We start from the raw sequence: 10,000 nt of genomic DNA on the forward strand, positions 1-10,000 counted from the left end.
CAACGAGCTCATACAGCGATCGATCACTGGAAAGCAGCTTCGATTCAATTCCATAATAGATCAGTAGAGAAAATTCATGATATATTGAAAAGGTTAATTCATTGTATTGAAATTTTGGCCTGTCAAGAATTACCATTTGGTGTCCACGATAAAACAGAAAAATCAAATAATGAGGGTAATTTTCTAGCTATATGTGAAGCAATGGCGGAATACAATGATTGTTTCTGATCGCATTTAGGTTTGGTGAAGAAAAATGCCATCTGCACATTTCAAGTGATATTCAAAACGAGATCATTTACTTGTATAGTGAAGGTGAAATTAATGATCGAAAAAGCAGCATTTGTTGCAATTATGTTTGATGAGATTACGGGCCTTCAAATGAAATCTCAATTGTCTCAGGTTTTGCGATTTGTTGGTGAGAAGGAATTGCCTCTAGAGAAATTTTTTGGATATTTCGATGTCAGAAAAGACAGAAAAGTTGCGTCGCAGACAGAAGTTCGAAAATTTGCTAATAAATTCAACTATGGCCAAAAGTTCATCGCTGACACTTATGATAACGCAAGCATGTAAGTAATAACTTCATACACACATACACCCACCCAAATCACAACAAAGCTAGAAATCAATCTCTGATGGCCACTCAAAGAAATCCTGTGCTTAGTCGTTCGATCTGGAAGAAATAGCAGCCCGATCTCTTTCAAATCACTCCCTACTGTCATAAAAATGAAAAAAGATACGTTGTATGATGCAGTACCAAATATATTTGGATGAGGTGACAATGTCCGGATCACATTTTAATCAGAGTTTTGTTCCATCGAGGCTGAGCAGACGTTAAACAACAACCTCTTCTCTACCAGTCAACTGAGAAGGCTCGATGTGCACGCTCGAATTCCAAGACATAACAGCTATCTTTTATCTTTTATTTGTATCAGTCATCAGATTGTGGCCATGCTAGGGCACCGTCTTGAAGAATTTTAGTCGAACGAATCGACCCCAGTATTTAACTTTCTTTAAAGCCTGGTATTTATTCTATCGGTGTCTTTTACCGAACCGCTAAGTTACGTGGACGTAAACACACCAATACCGGTTGTCAAGTGTGGTAGGAGTGGATAGACACAAATACAAAGACACACTCAACCCCACGCACGCACACGCACAAATATATATATATATATATATATATATATATATATATATATATATATATATATATATATATATATATATATGCATATAGTGTTTGAAGTGGTGTACAGATATTGTATACTGAGAAAAAAGAGGCAGTCAGAATTTTGGATAAAAAAGAAAAAAATACTTGGGAGAGCCGGACAATGGAGAAAAAGGAAGAAAAGTAAAAGGTGTGAGAAATGATAGATAGAGAAAGAGGTTTCTTTTCAATTTGATGTGGTCAGCCCATTGAAATTTCATTACAAAGTATCTTTCCTTTTTTTCACTTCCTTCTCTTTCCTTTCTCATTGTATACCTATCAACATATTTATAAATAAACATTTTCAAATGGATGATCTTTCAAGGTGTCAATTTTATAATATAGGATGAGAAAGATAAGGAAAAAGAGAAAGAAAAGAATTTTTATTATTATTCTTAAGTAGGTGCAGTTAAATACTGTGAAGTTTGATAATAAAAAGCGTTCAAAATCCAATGAAAATGTAGATTCCTTCATACCTGGAAAGCCAAATCCCATGTTTTGTGTAATTCCATGTTTGCACAAGCAAACACTAAATAGTACAACATTCATAATTTAGGAGAATAAAGTCAGAATATAAAAATAATTTGAGTACGGTACTCTATGTACATTCAATGAAACATCATGAGTTGTGTAATAACATGTATATTATATATTTAGCTGGAAGCTACTTTGTAAGATAAATTATATAACAGAGTAGGGCCTACTCAAACATATTTTTGAGTAACTTTCATCATTTTGTAGAGTTTATTCTTTTGTAAAATATGTTTGTTGAGTGTGGAGTTGTGTATTTTATGTGGATATCTAGGAATGATAATTCATTGCAACTGGTTTCTGTCGTGAATTTAATGGATGGGTGAAGTGTGTTGAGTATGGCATTTGTAGGTCCTCATCTGATTTCTCCCAGAAGATGAAGCAGTCATAGAGGAAGCGTTTCCACTTTTTAATGACATATTTTATGCAATCATGATTAAAAGTTCTCTCAACCTCCTCGTAAAGCTTTTCCTCCAAGTATCCCATGACTAGATTAGCATATGATGGTGCGAACCTTTCCCTATAGCTGTGCTTTTTAGCTGTCGATATATTGTATTATCGAATCTAAAGGTGTTTTCTTCTAGTACCAAGCACGTGGTCTTGGTAAGGAAGTCAGATTTGAAGCGGTCGTTTATCTGTCTTCTATGTTTTTCTACTCATGTTTGACGGTATCCAAGCCCAAAGTGTGAGGTATGTTTGTATAAAGATTAATGACGTCAAATCTTGTAAGTATAGTACCTTCTGAGACAGAAAGGTCATAAATGAGAAAATGTTTATTTACAAATATGCTGGCAAGTATACAATGAGAAAGGAAAGAGGAGTAAGAGAAAAAAAGAAAAAATGCTTTGTGATGAAATTTCAATGATTTGACCATATCAAATTGAAAAGAAACCTCTCTCTCTCTCTATCTATCTATCATTTCTCACACTCTTTACTTTTCTTCTTTTTTCTCCATTGTCCTGCTTTTCTTCTTTTTCTCCATTGTCCTGCTCCCAAAAATACTTTTTCTTCTTCTTCCTCTCTTATCTCCAAAACAAACAATATCTTTGTCTATCTTTTTTCCAAAATTCTGACTCTCTCTCTCTCTGTCGCTGCCTATCGCTTTTTTCCCCATCTTTGCTTTCCTTTTTGATTGTCCTGCTCCTTATCTTTTTTTTCTTTCTCCAAGAAAACGTATTTTCAAACTTCGAATGGCTATGAGGGTCCGCCAAAATAAAATAGTAAACAAAGTGGTCCTTAGATAAAAAGAAGTGTTCGAGAAATTTTCATCTAGAGCATGCCATTTCATATAAAAACAGAGATAAAGTAAACTTGACCACTTCACTCTCGTAATTTACTTCTGTCAGGGACCCCCTCCCTTCCCTTGCGTTATCTTTGTGTTACAAAGCATCCGGCTACTGCATATAGTTTGAAAAAGCTAGCAGGAGAACTGGTGTAGGGGTGGCATCTTCCTGGTTCACTATATGATGAGCCAGCAGCAGAGAGTTGTAAACAAGAGAATTGTAAGTACTCATGCACTAGGCGTTGCATTATATCAACTTATATGCACATATATATGCTCTCAAGTGAACACATACACGCGCGCGAACACGCACAAATACACACATTCATCTTGAAACACAAACATACACAGAAAAACGTGTTGTAACCAATTTATTTTTCACTCGATTATCATACAGGCGGTTCACACTGTTCTATACATACACACACGTGTGTGTATGCACATATATACACATATACATATGCACAAACATACATGCATGTATATATATGTAGGTAGGTAGGTAGGTAGGTAGGTAGGTAGGTAGGTAGGTAGGAGGGGGGAGGGGGGAGGGAGGTTTGGCGATGCAAACAAAAAATAGAACACAGAACATAAGTATATATACTAATTTTATTAATCAGTAAAAATTACAAAGTGCCTCAGGGGCCGAGAGTTTCGTGCTATGTGCAGTACCATATTGATATGTATATTGATATGTGTCGATACACACACACACACACACACACACACACACACACACACACACACACACACACACACACACACACACACACACACACATATATATATATATATATATATATATATATATATATATATATATATATATGTATGTATGTATGTATGTATTGTCACGCAGTGGTCTGCTCTTGGCCGAGTCCTGTATATGTGAACCTCTCCAGTCCTCTCTATTCGACTTGAGAGGGTCTGTACTCTCCTCTGTCACCGTTAGATAGATTACTGGAACTTTGTCTACCATGACTACATTTGGCATGGAGTGGTTTTCTGTTGCCTTTTCCAGACAAATGATGTAATCAACTGATCCCCTCTCCACATATACCTTTAGTAGAAAGGATTATTATTATTATTATTATTATTATTATTATTATTATTATTATTATTATTATTATTATTATTATTATTATTGTTGTTGTTGTTATTATCATTATTATTAAGGCGGTGAGCTGGCAGAGTCGTTAGCACGCTGGACAAAATGCTTAGCGGTATTTCACCCGTCGCTACGTTCTGAGTTCAAATTCTGCCGAGGTCGAATTTGCCTTTCATCCTTTCGGGGTTGATAAATTAAAAGCCAGTGAAACACTGGGATCGATGTAATTGACTTATCCTCTACCCCAAAATGGTTGACCTTGTGGCAAAATTTGAAACCATTGTTATTATTATTATTATTGTCGATGTAATCGCCTAACCTTCTTCCCCGTAACATATTATACGACCGACTTGTTGACGCCGGCATGAAAATAATAACAGAAAATTTTTCTGATATTCCTATGCAACCCACCATTTTTTCACATACAGATTTTCTTAGGTATTGTCCGCACCGCGCTTTGTTCATACATCACACAAAACGCAAACATTTTACTTTGTCAATATTTTCAGAGACGTCTATGTGTGTGACAGTTTAAGTTTATCCGTCTTACAAGAACTAACCGCACACATAACTACTCTTTGTTCACCACAAAACAACACAACGCATACAATTAAACAAGTTGAAATGATTAATCTCCAGTTTGGTCCATATGATAGTGGTCTTTATGCGCTTGCATTTGAACTGGTCCTTAGAAACTCATCAAAAATGTTTTTATTTGATCAATCAAAAATACGAGGTCATTTTCAATTTTGCCTTGAAAACAATAAATTTATTCCTTTTCCAAAACAGTAAGTATATCAAATGCCAACAAAAACGAAAGAAGTCACGCACTTTTTACCACCCACCCAGAAATGGGTTACTCCGACAAAGACGAGTAGAAGTTATGACCCCCCTCACAGAATTGTCAACAGTATTCTTTGACACCTAACAGATTCCATGTTTTAAGTGAGGATTTCCATCGAAGCCCATAAAAACAAAGTAAAAAATCTGATACAAGTAATGCTGGGGAAAACGCTAGACCAAGAAAATCAACCATGTTAGAAAATACGAGGGTAATAAATCTATCAAAGTTAAAACTTTCACCAGACGATATCTCTGTCTTGGAACTTGGACTTAAGTTTCTACCCAAGCACTAAGAATTTTGACAAAAATAAATTAACACAAGGAATATATCAATTTGTCCGCCGTGACAAGTTTCAATAATATTTTTTTGAAAGAATTAGTAACGGGGAGTTAGAAAACCCAATCTCTGTTGAAAGAAATGATGATGATGATCGGATCTGGTATAATTGGGTTTTAAAGAATCCAAATTGGTATCCGGATAAAGTTCGGGAGGGAAGTTCACAAGCACTGTTGGAATTTCTCTAATCTTGTCAGGCAGGAATTAGAGAAAGCCTTAAAACCTGTAAGAAAAAGAGCTGGAAGAACCTTACGGACTCCCAACGTAGCGCACTCCGTCGCCTAGCAAATAATGATTCTATTGTTATTAAAACGGCGGATAAAGGAGGCGCTATTGTAATTATGGACAAGGACGGGTACATTTCAGCTAGTGAAGTTTTAAGTGACAAAGCTTCATATGAAGAATCACCTGTAGATCTAAACCCCAGTTACAGAGAGGAACTTGATAAAATAATTCTGAAAATGGAGGAAAAGAAATTCATAAATGACACGGAATCTAAGCTATTGCGTTCAGAAAGAACACCTATATTTTACGGTCTTCTAAAAAACAAAAAATTCGAAAAATTTCCTCCATTGCACCCAATTTGTAGTGGGTATAAATGTTGCCCTGCTGAAATTTCTGAATAGCTGGAAGGCTTTCTGCTCCCAGTAGCTAAAAGATCATGTTCCTATATTCGGGATACTTTTGATTTTGTTTCCAAATTGAACAAATTTTCGAAACACCGAAGTAATGTTAAAGACTGATTTTTGGTAACCATCGATGTTTCTTCCTTAACCCACAACATCGATCACGATGAGTGGGTGGAAGCATACATGAAAGCCTTTGAAAAACGGTCAAAGAAAAGTATTTCTTCAAAGTTTCTCTGTAAATAATTAAAATTTGTGTTGCTTTGTAACACAAAGGAGTTTGGAGAAAAAAATTTCCATCAGATGAAGGGATGCGCCATGAGTACCCCAATGGCAGTTAATTTTGCAAAATGTCTTCATGACAAAATTTGAAACGCAATTAACGGAAACATCCAAATCCCTGCATGGTCATGGACCTATACTCTGGGTACAGTTCATTGACGACGTCTTTTTTGTCTGGGAAGGAACACAGGATAGTTTAGTCAAATGTTTACATTTCTGTGCTTGCTTCGAGGAAGACAATGGCTTTAAGTTCAAAATAAAATTCATGTCGAGCTTTTCAAAAACTAACGTCGAATTTTTGGACACAAAAGTTAAGTTTTCGGGAGGCCGAATAGTCACAGAATTATTTTGCAAACCCACGTCATCCCATACTTATTTCGACCGGCCCTCTAGTCATCCACATCAAACAATCAGATCAAATTCGAAGTCCCAGCTTTTGAGGATAAGACGTATTTGCACAGACATTGGGAATTATTGGAAACATGGAAATGCTTTTGTGCGCCATTATGTAAAGCGCGGTTATAGTGAATCAAGATTAAATGAAATCGCGAATGACATAGATGAAATTAGTAATGATAATCAAACTTTCACGCCTAATTTTAGCAGTCAGAAAAGAGCTTATGGCCGAATTCTTTTAGTGATTAACTGACATCGAAGTTTCGCTGGCATTTAAAAAGTGTTGCACGACTGTTACCAACATATTTCAGAAAAATATCCTCATTTCCGACAAATATTTCTTCCGCTTATTGTAGCCTTTAAACGTAATAGAAATATTAGAGAAATAGTGACCAGTACCTCTAATAAAAATTCCATTGGAGTTTCTGAAAGCTGCACTCCCAAAAACATTCATAAGAGAGGTAAGCTCTGTTCGTTGTGCAATAACATGAGTCAGACCAATTCCATCAAGAATTATAACAGAAATGTTATGATTTACACAGAAGGAGGGACCTGTAAGAATTCCCGTATGTAGTTGTGACAATAGTATGTGTTTGAAAGTATAGTAAGTATTAAACATGTACATGTTGAATAGTTGGAAAGAAAGACTGAAGCCTCTCATATCCCTACTCTCAATTACAATGCAGTGAAAGAATGCAGTGACCAGTGAAAGGATGCAGTAACCATTGAAAGGTGTCAACTGGTTATAATAGCCCGTGAGAATAAAACAGAAACGTGGTGTTCTGAACGTAATGAGATGGCAGTATTTGCTCACCAGAATATCAGCTTCGTGAATTCTTGTCATGAAATTCTGCTATCGGAATTGGTCCAAGATTATTAGTCTTAGTTATCGTTTGTCAGAGTTCTACATAGCCCGAACATTCCGAGGAGTCAGTGCTGGAATTATCATGTTCGTTAAAGGCACCCGATAACAACCACAAGTTATATTGGGGTAGCTTTAAGAGTTCAAGAATGTCGAATGAATCATAGAAATGTTCAGTTGCACTTTTGGAAGACAAGTAATGTTTTGAAGTGATAACAAAGCTCTACTCAATCAAGACATTTACTGGTATTAGCGGCGTATATCATGGCAAAAGTTTGGCCTCAATGATATTAGCAGAGTAAAGTTAAACACTTTAGCGATCTGAGGATCTAAATAACAAAATTTCATCTTATCAAATTGAACTTCAACGAGATCACATCGCAACCAAATGAGATGCTACACCAAGTAAAATGACATCTCAGGAAAATACAACTTTTTAAAAGCAATACTCAGTTTATTTCAATTTTTCTGTTAATTTTTATTTTAATTCTTATCTCGTAAAATTGTTATTTAGAACTTTCAGTCCTTAGAGATTAAATGTATTTGAGAATTTTTTATCTCTATTTAAGAATTAACTTTCAGGCCAATGCGTAGAGATTTGAGAGAATTATCTTCATCCACCATCTATAGTTCGACTTCAAATTACTTTGCCATCAGCGTTTTTAGTTTTAAGATAAACACGTATTAACGGATTGTCTTTGTTCATTATAGTTTTTAGTATTATTTTCTTGTTAAGGGTGGCGAGCTGGCAGACATATTAGCACGCCAGGTAAAATGCTTATCAGCATTTCGTCCGTTTTTACATTCTGAGTTCAAATTCCGCCGAGATCCACTTTACCTTTCATCCTTTCGGTATCTGTAAAATAAGCACCAGTTGAACAATGAGGTCGAAATAATCGACTTGCTCCTTCCCCCAAAATAGTTGGCTTTGTACCAAAATGTGAAACCAATATGATATTCTTATTAAAGGCGGCGAGCTGGCAAAATCGTTAGCAGGCCAGACAAAATACTTAGCAGTAATTCGTCCACCATTACGTTTTGAGCTCAAATTCCGCTGAGGTCGACTATGCCTTTCATCGGTCGACTATGCCTTTCATCAGTCGACAGGGTTGATAAAATAAGTACTAGTTGTAATCGACTTACCCTTCCCCTGAAGTTGCTTTCTTTGTACCAAACATTTGAGACCAATATTATCTTTAATCAAAGCCTTAGACAAGTTTTGATTGAACAAATATATGATTGAAAGTGTTCTAGCCACAATCATCCCATCTTTCTCTTAGAATATTGCATATCTGGGACTGGATTATCTCATAGGAGTCTAGCTACATTTTTTAATATCATTAGCAATAAAGATCTTTCATTGTGTATTAATAAGTCATGCAGAAAAGGGTAATACTATATTTTCATTATTTCATTTTTATTTCAAAATATTTTTATCCTTCTCTCCCTATCCCTCTGTCTCAGTTCTTGAATAAAGCCAGAGAATTGCGTTTGATGTATATTATTACGATGGACTGTAATGTTGTCAGCTTATCGTATGTCAGTATCAAACTTAGATACTCAAGTTCTAGGAAGTGCTTAAAGTATAAGACTCAGTCGGTAAAATAAAGATTCTAGATTCAACGCTAGCGTCTTTCAGGAGTAAGCCCTAAAGAAGATCGATGAAAATTCCGGAAGTAAGGTTGTATTGAAACCAGTTTTATTGATTTACTATGACCTTTCTAAAATGGATTTTATTGTATGGCTGTGAAGTTCACTTCGCAGCCACTTGGTTTTGCGTTCAGCCCCACTGCATCGCAACACCGTGGGCTGAGTAATGCAATGAGACTGAATTTGATAATTGTAAACTGTAAATATAAGTATACATATATGCATGTGTGTGTGCGTGTGTGTGTGCGTGTGTCTGTCTGTCTGTCTGTCTGTGCCCGTGTGTGTCTCTCTGTGTGACACCAGCCCCAGTCTTACGCACGCCAAGTTCCCATCATCTATGGTGATCTGGACTTCTTGGGCGATGGGAGCCGTGTCATGCCTCCTCATTTTTTACCCGCAAGGTTTTAGGACAATGAGGTAACCTACATCGAGACAGTAGAAATGATTGCCAAGCCCTGAGTCGAAACAGTTGCTCGGAGGAGGCCGTGCGTACTTACATAACCTGCACGACCGAGGAGTGGATGGCTGAAAATTTTACTGATTATGTTACCCTTAACATTTTGGTCTCGTAGCTCTCCGGATTTATACTCCCTTGACTACTACTATGGAGTGCCGATGCGAGTAAGACGAACAAGCATATCCACAATACCAAGGATTCGTTGATGTCTGCTATTGGCAAGATTATGGCCAACATGAATAATGATTAATTGATCAACGCATTTCAGCCATTTAAGAAGGCGTATCGGTGCAGTAAACGAGGTTGATGGCGGTTTTATTGAACAGCCTTTTGTATATGTATATAAAAATATGTGTACCAAAGTCGATAAAAAAATATATTGGTTTTTTTTCCAATAAATAGTTTTGCTTTCCTTTTAA

The sequence above is a fragment of the Octopus bimaculoides genome, chromosome 8, assembly GCF_046866305.1.
Source record: "Octopus bimaculoides isolate indiv1 chromosome 8, ASM4686630v1, whole genome shotgun sequence".
NCBI lineage: Eukaryota > Metazoa > Mollusca > Cephalopoda > Octopoda > Octopodidae > Octopus > Octopus bimaculoides.